Source organism: Rhinolophus ferrumequinum, chromosome 17 (genome assembly GCF_004115265.2).
Source record: "Rhinolophus ferrumequinum isolate MPI-CBG mRhiFer1 chromosome 17, mRhiFer1_v1.p, whole genome shotgun sequence".
Classification (NCBI taxonomy): domain Eukaryota; kingdom Metazoa; phylum Chordata; class Mammalia; order Chiroptera; family Rhinolophidae; genus Rhinolophus; species Rhinolophus ferrumequinum.
The window spans coordinates 26,201,113-26,214,806 of NC_046300.1; the positions used below are offsets into that span (position 1 = coordinate 26,201,113).

General features: G+C 34.3%; 1 protein-coding gene across 2 annotated transcripts in view; it reads left to right on the forward strand.

Moving 5' to 3' along the window:
• Positions 1 to 13,694, forward strand: part of ZNF385D (zinc finger protein 385D) — a 727,952-nt gene that overhangs the window by 166,900 nt on the left and 547,358 nt on the right. The gene's annotated exons all lie outside the window — the stretch shown is intronic.

Below are 13,694 nucleotides of genomic sequence, written 5' to 3' on the forward strand. Positions count from 1 at the left end.
ACTGGCTTGAAAACAATACACATCCTTTTAAGTTGTGTTTTAACCAATAAAATAGGATCCATTAATACATACAAATTACTTAAATTTGCTAGTGAAAATTCATGGTTTGTTTAATCACTTTAGACTACTGTTTTAAAGTACATGTTGAATTTAGCAGTAAACAAATTTAAAAAATAGCACAAAAATACTTTTGGCAACAAATGGAAGATTATTAGAAAATGCATGGAAAGGTGAGGGAGAGGGGGGTGGATTCCTCCATCCATAGAAGCCTTTGGAGAACTAAAACAGTAGCAACTACAAAGAGTTACAATATTGTATTCTGTTTGGATGTTTCATATTTAATAAAAAAGATATAGTTTATCAAAATGTTAATGAAATCTAAAAATGATACTGAATTTTGATCTGTTCAAATATTTTGTATCATGAAGATATTTAAATATAATTTTGTAGTTTTCATCAAGGCTACGAAATCGTGAGAAGAGGAAAAAAAAGCACATTTTTAAAATGAAAATTATTTCTACCTTGCTTTGTGATTTTTAGTATTAAGCTAGAATATTTTGGTAGAAAAAACTCTGTATTCCTCTTCTATTGCATGGCAGATAGTTAATCATGGGTGTTATTGGTCAAAGAGATGTAAAAATAAAAATAGTCATCAGAAAGTTAGGGAGAACTACTAAATTCTGTAGGCATAAGATGAATTATTAAGGCAAATGTGCTTATTAAGTCATGTGTAAACATATACATTTCATAGCCTCTAATTTTGAACTTCTTAAGGAAAATCTATTCCTTATCATTGACATTTAGGTAAAATCGTCTTAAGCACAACATGATTCAATTTCAAGTTGTTTTTCTTTAAGTTTACGTGATAGGAGATGATAGTATCAACTCTGGTGTTTTATTTCACCTACCCTGATATTTACAAATGTCTTTTGGAGAAGTCATGGATGATATCATAGGAAGAAACCAGGATTCACGGCATGCCTGGTTTAGAAACTCAACTCAGAGCTATTCCCAGACCAAATTTAGAATGATCACAAACTTTCAAGCTACAATCCGAGGAATTAGTTTCCTCAAATCAAATATTTTAAAATAATTACGCCAATGCACTTATTGTGGGGTAGCATTGTACTAAAGGCTTTATGTATATTTTCTTATTTTTATTTATTTATTTTTTACAACCACAGAGATATTGCCAGTATCTTCCTCATATAAATGTCAAACTTAAGGAAAACACCGATTAAATAGGGTGCTGAAGGTCACACAACTATTAACAGGTCAAATTAGCAAACTCGGATCTTATTCATTTCAATAACTGCACTTCTAAAATATATTGTCTCCCCAAAATGAATAGTCTGTAGAAACCGTGCCTTTCTTTATTCAAGGAGAGAAATCGTTTTATGAGCAACTAAGAAATAAAATTCTATCACATTCCCAACAATACATTGATCGATATGGTGCATAGCAAAATTTTATTGCTATGTTTTCTATCCATATTGTTTTTTTCCAAGGCTCTTTTAGTAAAGTCATTAAAAATAATCATGAATTAATGAGAGCACTTGGTTTAGGTCATATTAGTTTGACCTGATATTATACTTCAGAGGAGCCCTCACCTTTACAAGTGGATCTAACTACAGGAAATTGACCTCACTATTGAGTTAATACTTCACATTAATATAGAAACATATTATTTCTTTTACATATCCCCCATCTCCCCACTCTAAAAATGTACCTTTTCAGGCATATTGAGCATAAGAAAGGAGCCCAATTTTAAGCCTTATATACATATTAATGGTATATTAATGGCAATTCTTTTAACTACACATGGACCAAGCTAAAAACAGGAATTCCCCAGAATAAAGGATCCTATAAAGTCTTAGTCAAGAAAATTATCATTTTTAGTTTATTTAGTGAAAGATATGGGAGTTGTTTCATTCTTCTTGAACTTGTACCCTTGCCAAAACAACTGCTGTGAATTTCTTCCATCTTCAGAAAAATCTTCACCTCAATTTAGATTTCAAATGGGAAATAATTAAATATAGTAGTGGCAAGGAATGACTATAAGAATAAAGATGTTTACCTGAATTCACCCAACTTTGTTCATAAGTTGTTTACTTAAGGATGTGAATAAAATAAATAATTGACATGGAACGGATTTTTATTAGTCATTCAGGAATGGAAAAATATATGTCTTGAATGAATGTAGAACATATAATTACATGTCTAGAGTCATATCCTAATACACACTACAAAGGACAAGAATGAACAACACAGACATCACCATTTCTAAAATAAAGTTTCTGTATTTCTGAGCAAAATAGGGTGTTTCTCATATCATCTCACTTATGTAGAGGAAATGATCATCTGTTGATCACAGTGAAAAAAAAACATATGTGCACTAACTAATTAGGAGTCCATTCTTCTCACAGATAAGGCTTAACTTCAATTTCTGACAGTGCTGCACTCTTCACAGAAGTAAAGTTATATGGAAAACAAGTTCATCACCTGAGTACATGCTGACATGAACCTCCAAGGTCCCTCCTGATGAGTTGGGAATGTTGCCTGCTGAGTTCCTCCCCAATCTTTGCCCTCAGGCAAAGGGAAAGACCTCTCCTGAATTTTGTCCCTACCTGGGGGCAGACTGCAAAGCGTACCATCCCTTAGCCTCAAAAGTGTGTAGATATTTCCTGAAGGCCATTCCAGCTCTGAAGCTGATGCCAGGGTAGTAATTCTATCACAGTTCAACCTCACCCTTTACCCAGTCCTGCTTTCCTCCTGCAACACAGGTCTAGATTCCTAATCCGCCACTTGCCCACAAAGTCATCTCAGAGTTTACTTCCTGGGAATCCACCTATGATACCAACAATGCTTTTTACATCTTAATAAGTAAAATGGATAATATGCATTACTGTGCAAAAGCAACAAAATTTAGTATTTTCCCGTATGTTTTTTTCTATTTGATGCCTGTATATGAGCTTTATCATCACAAATGCAAAGCGAACGAAAAATGAACTAGCATTTGTTGTCCAGGTATCTTATATACATCATCTTCGGAGCCCCAATTAATCATTCTGCAGAGCAAATGTTATTCTATTTTACAAATAAGATAGCAAGAATCAAAAGGACTAAGAGACTTGCCAAATAACTTGTCTTTTTTTATTTATAAAGTTGTACATGTCTACATTATTAGCAACATACTAATCTTGCTGGTAAATTTATATTCAACTGTAAACAAACTTATGCCGTGCATTTGGGTATTTTCTTATATTATTGACTTTATGTGATTTTTTTAAAAGCACTTAACATACATTATTACAACAAAGCTGATGTTTCCTTAAATTTTCTTCACCAAATCTAACTGCTTTGTGCAGAATAAATAGTCATATAAATGGATCATTTCGTAACTTATGACTATACCGGGGGTGCCAAAACAAATGTATACACATTTTAAAAGATGTTATCTATGCTAAGCAGTAGTTCACCATAATCAGAAGTGTCTGGATGCTGAATGTAACCACTTTGAGCACCTCTTGTGATTGCAGAAGTCAAATGTGACTTGTATTCATCTTTTGTTATTGATATATATTGAGAATAAAACAGTTAATAGTTTCTTTTTCCTTTCTTAAAATGTGTATACATTTTTTGGCACCCTCTGCATAGTCCCTATTATTCCAGAAATACACTTATTTTTGTTAGCACACTTTTCAAATACAAGGTAAGATAAAAAAGTGGCATAAGGGTAGTCTGTAATTGAAAGTTGCTTAAATGTATAGATTCTACCCTATTCTAGAGATTCCACATTTCACCTTCTCATGAAAACAATAAACTAAAGAAACTGAAATATAATCCTCATAGCTTCCTAACTTTCTCTTTGGATAAAGTTTTTGATTTTATATTTATGGAAAAGTTAAGTTTTATAAATAATTATTCTCTGATGATAAAAATAATATTCTATCTGGGCTGTACACAAAATGTACAAAATTAAAATAAAAATTACCAAGAATCCTATAAAGCTAATTACTTCTAAACCTGTGTCACATTTCTACCAGCTATGCAAATAAATATGAATAACCAATATTATATGTACAATATTATATGCATTGTAATATAATAGTGTTTGCAAATCCTCACCTTTTTATAGGTGCTTTTTTTTTAAATTACCCTAAATAAATTAGTAATGGAGCAAAATTTATGGCTAAATGTTGAGATTGTGCTCATGTTTGTCATTGGCTTTCCAACTATGTGATATAGTCTATAATGGAAAAACCTTGACATTGTAATGAAGTTTAAAATGAAGTATCATTTTAAGGCGTTTTATTAAAAAAATAGAAATTTGAAGATTAGAAAAAATATTTGGTTCAGAAGAGCATTTGGAATGCCTTTTACAAAAGGTACAACTTTCAGGATGTTGGAAGCTTCTATGGCCAAATAATTTAATTCAATTTCATGTGCTTACCATGGTTAAGCTGTTCTTAATGCTTTGAAGGACTGAGTAACAAGTTGACCTATTGTGGCAGCTTTATTTTATTCACATATCTTTGTCATATTTGAGTTATTTTATTAAACCTGGTTTTTATTGGGCTGAAACCACTATGAGATAATCCATTTTATCTAACAGTATTCCAGAGTATTTTAGTGCTCATTGTTTTGCAGCATATAAATCTAAAGTATTGTCACCCTTATCTATCCTCTTGGCATTAAATTTTCTTTTACTTAACAGAAAAGCTAAATAAAATTTTACCTTCTAGCTCTCACTATTCTCTTTTTCAATTGATTGTCCCAGATGAGGTTTAAAGTGTCAGTAGATTTTCAATTTGCAAGATGTTCCTTCTTCTGCAACATTGGTAGTTAATAACACCAAAATAGATTTATAGAATTTTCTAGTACCTCAAGATTTGATTTTATATATAAACTCATTTGCATATAAATTTCTCTCATCTTTTGATATTCAAAGACTATTTGTGCTTTTATAGAATGTCAATAGACTAATTAAAACTTGCCAGTGTACTTGTGAGTTCATAGTAATCCATTTTGGGATCATTTTATTTAATAATGATAACTGTCTTCTTAAGTATTTTTTATCTGAATTAGTATATCACATATTGCAATATGGTAATAAGGAATAATACTTTGCTCATATTTCCATCTCTCTCTCATATCTATCATATCCTTTAGAAGTTTCAGCCAAGGGGGGACACTGAAAAAAATGCTGATATTAAATTGCCCAACATTATGTAATGACATTTTGTTCTAGTTGGAGTGATCTAAGTTTCTTTCTTATCATTGAAGGATAAAAATATGGGAGAGAGTGATAAATGCTAATTTTACCATTTTCAAATTTTAGGTAGGTTCTGGCTTTGGTTACTGATTTTATTTTTCCCTAAAGAGAACACACAGTGACCATTTTAAAAGGGAGAGAGTATTAGCCACTAGCCACTGGCTTCACCTGGACCTAATATAAATTACATTGGATGATATCATCTTTTTAAAAACAGAGATTTCTTTATCCAATCTTTCCCTGTTAAACCCCTCTTTACTGGGATAATGGTGGGGTTTCACAATCTGATGCTGATAATCCAGCCTGACCTCTATCAGGAGAACACCCCATTGGGCTACTGTGCCCCAGAAGTGAACTCTACTTCTTCATGACTCTTGCTATCAGTGGAAAATGAGATGAAATGGCTGTTAAGGGAAGCCTTAAGAAAAAGAAGAAAAAAAGATGAATTAAATACGTACTCTAGTTTGGGGATAGAATTTATCTGGGATAGAAGAGATTTCCTTTTGTAATTCTCTGTGGGTATAATGTACATGTACGAGGTCGGACAATTAAGTTCGCGAACTCATCCTAGAAAATGTGCTACATATCTAACTGCTGAATATCACTACAGTCACATTCCAATTACTCCCCTTGGGAAGCTATGCACCAATGCCAGCACCTACTCCACCCTTCAAAGCAATTCCGGAACTCTTTCTGGAATGGCCATCAGAGCTGTTGTTGTATCACCCTTGATGTCCTGGATGTCATCAAAATGTCTTCCTTTCAATATTTCCTTTATCTTCGGGTAAAAAAAATAATTTACTGGGGGTGAGATCAGATAAGTAGGGAGAGTGTTCCAATACAGTTATTTGTTTACTGGCTAAAAACTCCCTCACAGACAGTGCTGTGTGAGCTGGTGCCTTGTCATGGTGCAAGAGCCATGAATTGTTGGCAAAAACTTCAGGTCGTCTAACTTTTTCATGCAGCCTTTTCAGCACTTCCAAACAGCAAACTTGGTTAACTGTTTGTCAGTTGGTACCAATTCATAATGAATAATCCCTCTGATATCAAAAATGGTTAGCAACATTCTTGCAACAAGTTCAAGAACTTAATTGTCAGACCTCATATGTTTGGGGACATTTGAAGAATTGAAATTGGAGCTTATAGCAATGGCAGTATAAAACTGAGAGTGTAGAAAAATAATTTTGTGCATCTGAACTACACTTCTGTTTAGCATAGGTAGACCCCCCCACAACTTGTTTCCTCATCTTTTGCTTTTTTCAATCACCAACCACTTCTAGCCCTCGTGTTACTCTACCTTTCAAACTTAGAAAAGTAATCACTTTTCCACATTTCTAAGTTTGAAAGTGTGGTTTTTTCCACTTTTGTTCTGTTTTATTTATATTTCCCCTAAAAACAATTTGCCCATGATAACAGAGCTAGAGGTGGGATTTTTTAAAATATGAATTTCTCTTTTCTGAACAAGTTATTTTGCATTTAGAGGCAAAGCCTATTTAAATTAGCTTCTCAGTTTCTATAGCTTCATCCCAGGCATGGGATGCTTCATATTTTTGTGCATGTTTCTCAAAAACAGTAAGCAATGGTATAAGTGTGTGTGTGTGTGTGTGTGTGTGTGTGTGTGTGTGTGTGTGTGTGTTTGTGTGTGTGTGTTTAAGATGATACTATAGATTAATTTATTAAAGACTTTTATAATATTAATTTTAAGTCTTTAAGAGATAAGAAAGTAATTTGCACAAATATCACCCTAGATACATTCATTTCCTCTTCTTTTTTCCAAAATTGCAATGATGTGACACAAGAAATTTGAGGACAAATTGAATAAATCCATAGCAGCACTGCAAACTTGAAAAGGGTAAAATAGTAAGGAATTTGTGGAACATATCAAGGAAATGGGATGAAAATGATGTAAAAAACAAAATCTAAGTACAAATAAGGAAACCCACAGAGGTAGAAAATAAGGGCCTTATAACTTAGGTTTCCAAGAAAACTTCTAAAATTAATCTGAAATAGCCTTAAAGGTGGGGCTCACTGTTCGAAGAACACTAATGAATTACTCATGTTGGTTTTCAGTAAGAAATGGGACATAACTGACCTGCCCAACCTAGTATTGGAAAACAAAGAGCAAATGAGTCTGGGGACTAATGAGCCAGAAAGGTCAGAGTGAATTCCCTGTTGTGGTCAAGGATAAGAGAGAATAGAGGGAACAGAATGTGTAATATGAATTTTTAATCTGTTACCTTTGTAGTGTGTGCTTTAATTCCCTCTCACATCTCACCTATGGAATCTTCAGTAAAGACAACTTTGCTTACTGACATTTTTAGGTGAAATTAGATTTCTTCTTGGGACACTGAAATGGGTACCAAGACTACCCAGGTTGAGGTTGCTATGTGTATGCAGGTAAAAAGACAAAGAATGGATTCCGAATGCATCTCCCATTCGCAACTACTTGCATCAGGCATAGTGTTGAATTCAAAGATATGAGCAAGATGCATTTACTACTCTTGTTTAAAATTTGCCCACCTTAGAGGAGAGAGTACATGAACATAAATTTCAAATCAAGGTTGTACTTGACAGAAAACGTGATGAAAAAAATAACATGATTTTACTTCAAGATTTGAAGTCAGAGTTTCAGTAGATATATAGAAATACAGAGGATCGTGTTAACTAATCATGAGTAAGAGGTAAAAAGACTGATTTCAAAAGGAGAAGAATACAAGCAAAATTAATATAAGAACACTTAACTTCCTCAACATATATTAAACAAACACTCATGTATGCAATAGTAATTCTGATGAATAATTTATATTCACCAATTCCAAAGAAGATCACCTATAATCTTCTAACAAAGACCATTGGTGCAAAAGATGTAACTAGCGAGAGGAATAACATCGTGAATACAGCCTGAATGAGGAATTAACAAGGTTCTAGATTAGAACCCTGTCTGTAGGCTGTGCAGTTGCTTTTACATTAGTTTAGAATAATGTGGTTGATGTTCAGAAATTGCATGGAAAAAAAGCTGATTGGAAGGTAACAAAGACGATAACTTGACGTATGTACCTATTCGATTTGTAGTACTAAGACGTTTTATCCTCACGGTTAGAATAGCTACATCTGAGGGAGTTATAAAACAGCCAAAAGAAAGAAGGGAAGCAACCTTAACATTTATTTCTTGTAGAAGGAAGAGTAAGGATATCCTAAGGAGATAATAATGGTATCAGAAATGTAAATGAGTGACATTCATTGTGCATTTACTTTGTTGTAGGTATTATCCTAATAACTATGTATATTTATGTAATCATATTTTTATGAATTAGTATAGTTATTGGTATCCATTATGTAGATTAGTAAACGGAGACAAAGAAAGATATTTTGCCCAAGGTGATCTAGGTAGAGAGGGGTCAAGACAGGCCGTGAACCATGGCAACCCGGCTCCAGAGTCCATAGTCCTATTCATGATGCTACGTCATCTTTCACACCAGAAAACAACTTGGATTGTTTGAGTTCAGAAGCCAAAGGAGGAGAGAGTTTCAGAAAAAAGGCAGTGGTTGCTATTGAGTGTTGAAGGCTTTTTTTCAGAGAAGTCAAGAAAGGCAACCTCTATTAGAGACCCAGACATTATAAAATGACAGGTTATCTTTAAGAAATTAACTCAGTGAAGTGGGGGAAAGCAGAATCAGATTTTGAGAACTTAAGATAGTGTTTGTCTAATTGTTGGTCTTTAGACCACTTGTTTCAGAACCACTCTGAGTGCTTTTAAAATTCAGATCCCCTAGGTATACATTCCAAGCTCCTTTAATTGGGATTCTCCAGTAATATTTAGTTAGAAGAAATAGAAAAATCAATAATGGGGAATGGACAATCGATAGGAATGGCCTAATTTACATATTTCATTTCCAACAAAAACTCTGCTCTACAGGCCTTTTAGTGACCATCTGTTTTTCTTTTAACATGTGCTGTGGAAAGACTAATTGCAAGCCTAAGAGGCTAATCAAAGGGTTTTCTTCTTGTTATATTTTCAGTGATGTTTTGGGGACTCACACAGATCTACAATTCATGAAGCCAAATGGCTGTCCCTTTCTAAATGGTTGTGAGTGGGTCCCCAGCTTTGCAGGTAATTTAAGGAGCAGATCATCCATCTGTGAGGGGTACAAAGGTTATGCACACCACATTTTGCCTCTGGTCTTGCTCTTTTGCTTGGCATTCTAGGCACCCATTTTAAAACTTTATCTTCAAAGAGTGTCCAGGTGTGTATATGTTATCCCACACTGCTTCCTTTCAGAATATTTTTTATGCTTTTTGTTTTTCTTCTTCTTCTTACATCTTCACATGTTGAGGATGTTGTCTTCATATTGTGGTAGGTTACTACTTTCCCAGAAATACATTCACATGTTTAATCTGATAAATACTCATTGTACAATTATCAGCATATGCCGATGCCCGATATTCTGTCATGTCTCTTTTACTCTTTTCCTATACCAGTCACACATGTGCTAGAGTCTTTACTTCTGGGATGTCTTTGTGCCTGAGAGAGTTACTGGGGCAAGGGAACTTTAATATTTTTCTTTCATTTCTTCTATTTAAAATTTAAATTCTATACTTGATAAATTGATTTTAACCTGGGGTTCATGAATACTTTTTAAAATACGGTTACCTTTCCTTATGTTTAATTTACCTATTATTAAATGTAAAAGAGACCCAAATTGAAAAATTTTAACAACAAACTATATTATTCACACTTTATTTCAATGAATGTTGAAGAACTATTGCTACCATCATTTTGTATCAAGACAATAGGAGATTTACAATTATTCTTAGTTTAACTTTAAACTCCATTTTTTACCACCAAAAAATCATAATTTTATGAGAGTAGTAACGTTTTTCTCTTTGTTATTTAAATATTTTACCAGGATTGTCTAGGTTTGATACAATAAATTAGAATAGTGTCAAAAAAAAACTTAACACATCTTACAGGTACTCAATAAATATTAATTTATGATTATAATCCTGTCAAACACATTTTATTTACTCAACTTTTCAAAGACCCCACTTGTCAAAATGACTATTGAAAGTGTCCCAATCATTGTAGTTTCTGATATCAAGTTTTTAATCTTACTTCCATGAAATTTTTTTTCTTACTTCTTAAATAGAATGTCCTTAAGAAATTTCTTTAGTGCCAACTACATCTTAATAATGTATAATATTCTTATGAATATGAACATTGGGGCCTATTTTAATTCTATTTTCTTTCTGAGGTGGAAATAAAAAATGAAACAGGAGCCTCTACAGCCCCTGTGCCTCGTCCTGAAATAACTTTGTTACCAAACTATCAATAATATTGCCATTGTCCATCACATAATGAGATTGATTGACTTATTCAGTGATGCTTAAAAACCTCTTTTCTCATTATACTGTTTAATGACTATCTTTATTAACTTAATATAAAAGTCTATCACCAAATATTACATGCTATAACATTAATTTATTTGAATTACAATTATAATCAAATTTTATAAACCAAACAACATATTTATTTTAACATCATAAGAAAAGAATTCTTTGTTTCCTATGGCAGTGTGGTGTTAGGAATCCAACAGTTGAAGGATTTTCAAATTTAAAGAAGAATAAAGATATCTAAAGTATTCCTATGTTATTTACTATTATGAGCAAAACTGATATTTGTTTATCATATGTAATTTGGGGAGGTGTTAAAATGAAAAGAAGGGGGACAGATATAGGGCAAAACTGGAAGTGAGACAAGAAGTCCCATAGAGGTGAAATTTATAGAAACATCAAGACCTGAAGGAGCTTCTTGGCTCACACTTCATTTAGGAGTCCAGGATAATTCTAGTTTGTCTGGTGAGTTTGTGCCAAGTACAGAGATCAGACAAAGAGAACTTAGATTGCACACTAGAGCATTCTTCAGTTTCTTTCTGATGGAGAGGAGAGACTCAGACAACCCTCTATAACCCTACACAGTGAGCCTTACAGAGCTGAGGTCATGCTGTGGGGTCTGGCATGGTGAGGGGCAAGGAAAGCCCACATCCTACACTTGGGCTCGGTTCAATGTTAGAGATTGGGGTGGAGCATCAACATGAATCAATATAAGGTCAGTTAGCAGACAGATCTCCTGGGTCCTGATCTAGATGGAAATGGAATGAGCTTCAGTTGTAGCAACATGACTTCAGCAGCAGACATTACCAGATATCCTTGGATGAGGACCCAGCCCACCACTCCCCAGCAGACATCAGCCATCATATTCTCAAGGACCAAAATTATGAGGCCAGAGATCACCCTTAACTTCAAACTTGTTCACATAAGACTGGCTCCAGATACCAAAAACTTTCTTGAACAGGAGCAGAGGAAACATATTAAGCTGAAAGAATAAATACTAAAACTAAAAGTGGACTAGATTATTCAAAAGTGGGCATTTGAATCAACAGAGAGAGGGAGAGAGAGAGAGAGAGAGCGCGAGCTACCATGATTAGCACATTTAGATTAATTTGCAACTCTGCTATGTGTCCCACATGGTGTGGAGGTAAAAGTTATCAGAAGTTCCTGTTACTATGTAATTGAGGATGTCGACTGTGAGCAGAACCAGCCATATCATTTGCAGAGCTCAGTGCAAAATGGAAATTTGTGGTCACATGCTCAAATTCTATTAAGAAATTCAAGATGCTGACAGTAGAGCATTAAACCATACAGAGGGCCATTGTGATGTGAGGTCATGAAGCTGGCCCTGGCTGTGAGCTTACATGATGGGGGTAAGGCCTCAGGGAAGACGTGGACCCTGGGCAATGGCTACAGGTCAGACCACTCAATTCAGCATGTAATGGGAGTACCAGTTTGACTCAAAGGGGGCTATGGTACCAAAGAGAAGAGGACTGGAGCCCAGTCAGCATAGGAGATGTAGCTTATTCTCTGTAGAAGCATTTCCAAAGCAAGAGACTAGAACATGAATTCCCCAATCACAGATTTGTACACTGGAGGTGTGCAGGGAGCCAAATAATGATGTGCAAAATGGTTGTATGCGGTTGTATGCTAGTGAATGTTTCACATCTCACTCTCCAGAAATTAAAAGTCATGATTTGTAACATTTACCTCTTTCTCACTATGGCTGGTTTCAAGCTACTAACATGGTATCACAGACCACAGAGTAGGGAAGAAATGCACACAATTGGTTCTTGTGAGCCATCGCAAGGCTTCACCAAATCCCTGGTTGTATGTGTGACCAGCGGGTTCGGATGATACCGTGTTTCCCTGAAAATAAGACCTAGCCGGACTTATTTATAGATCTAGCCGAATCAGCTCTAATGCGTCTTTTGGAGCAAAAATTAATACAAGACCAGGTTTTATTTTACTATAAGACCGGGTCTAATATAATATAATGTAATGTAATGTAATGTAATATAATATAATATAATACCAGGTCTTATTTTACTGTAATATAAGACCAGGTCTATAATATAACATAACAAATATAATGTAATATAATATAATATAATATAATATAATATAATATAATATAATATAATATAATATAATACCAGGTCTTATATTAATTTTTGCTCCAAAAGACGCATTAGAGCTGATGGTCCGGCTAGGTCTTAATTTCAGGGAAACAGGGTAGCACAAGGACTTGTCTGTGCTGACTATTGTTATAGGCGAAATAATATCCCCTTACCAATGTCCTAATCCTTGATACCTATGAATATGTAATCTTACACAGGAAAGGGGATGTTGAAGATGTGATTAAGTTACAGATATTGAGATGGAGAGATTATCTTGGATTATCCGGGTAGGACAAATGTAATCAGAGGGCCCTTATAAAAAGGAAGCCAGAATGTCAGAGGGAGATGTGACGACGAAAGCGGAAGTTGGAGTGATGCACTTCCAAGATGGAGGAAGGGTCTAGGAGTGCTGGTGACTTTTAGAAGCTGGAAAAGGAAAGGAAATGGATTTCCCTTTAGAATCTCCAGAAGAAAGGATGCCCTGCTGACACCGTGATTTTAGGACCCACTTTAGGCTTCTGACCTCCAGAACTGTAAATTTAGTTTGTTTTAAGCCACCAAATTGGTTGTAATTTGTTCTAGCAACAATAGGACACAAATGCAAATGCCATTCTCTTCCTTAGTGCTTATTTAACCTTAACAATGTGACATCATAAGAAAGTATGAAACCCAGTGGTAACAGTGATATATAGAAACAACAGAATAGTCTATTACCATGACAGTGATGGGTAATCACTTTAATTCTAGTGCAAGGCAAAGTATTAAAAGTAACTATAATTAAATTTTGTTAGTAAATACACAATATAAATAGATGTTCATTGAGAATCATTCTTTTCCTTCGGTGCTCCCACAATGGTTGACATTTAGTCCCTATGAGATAAGCTTTCCCAAGAGGCTTAATGTTTAGTTAT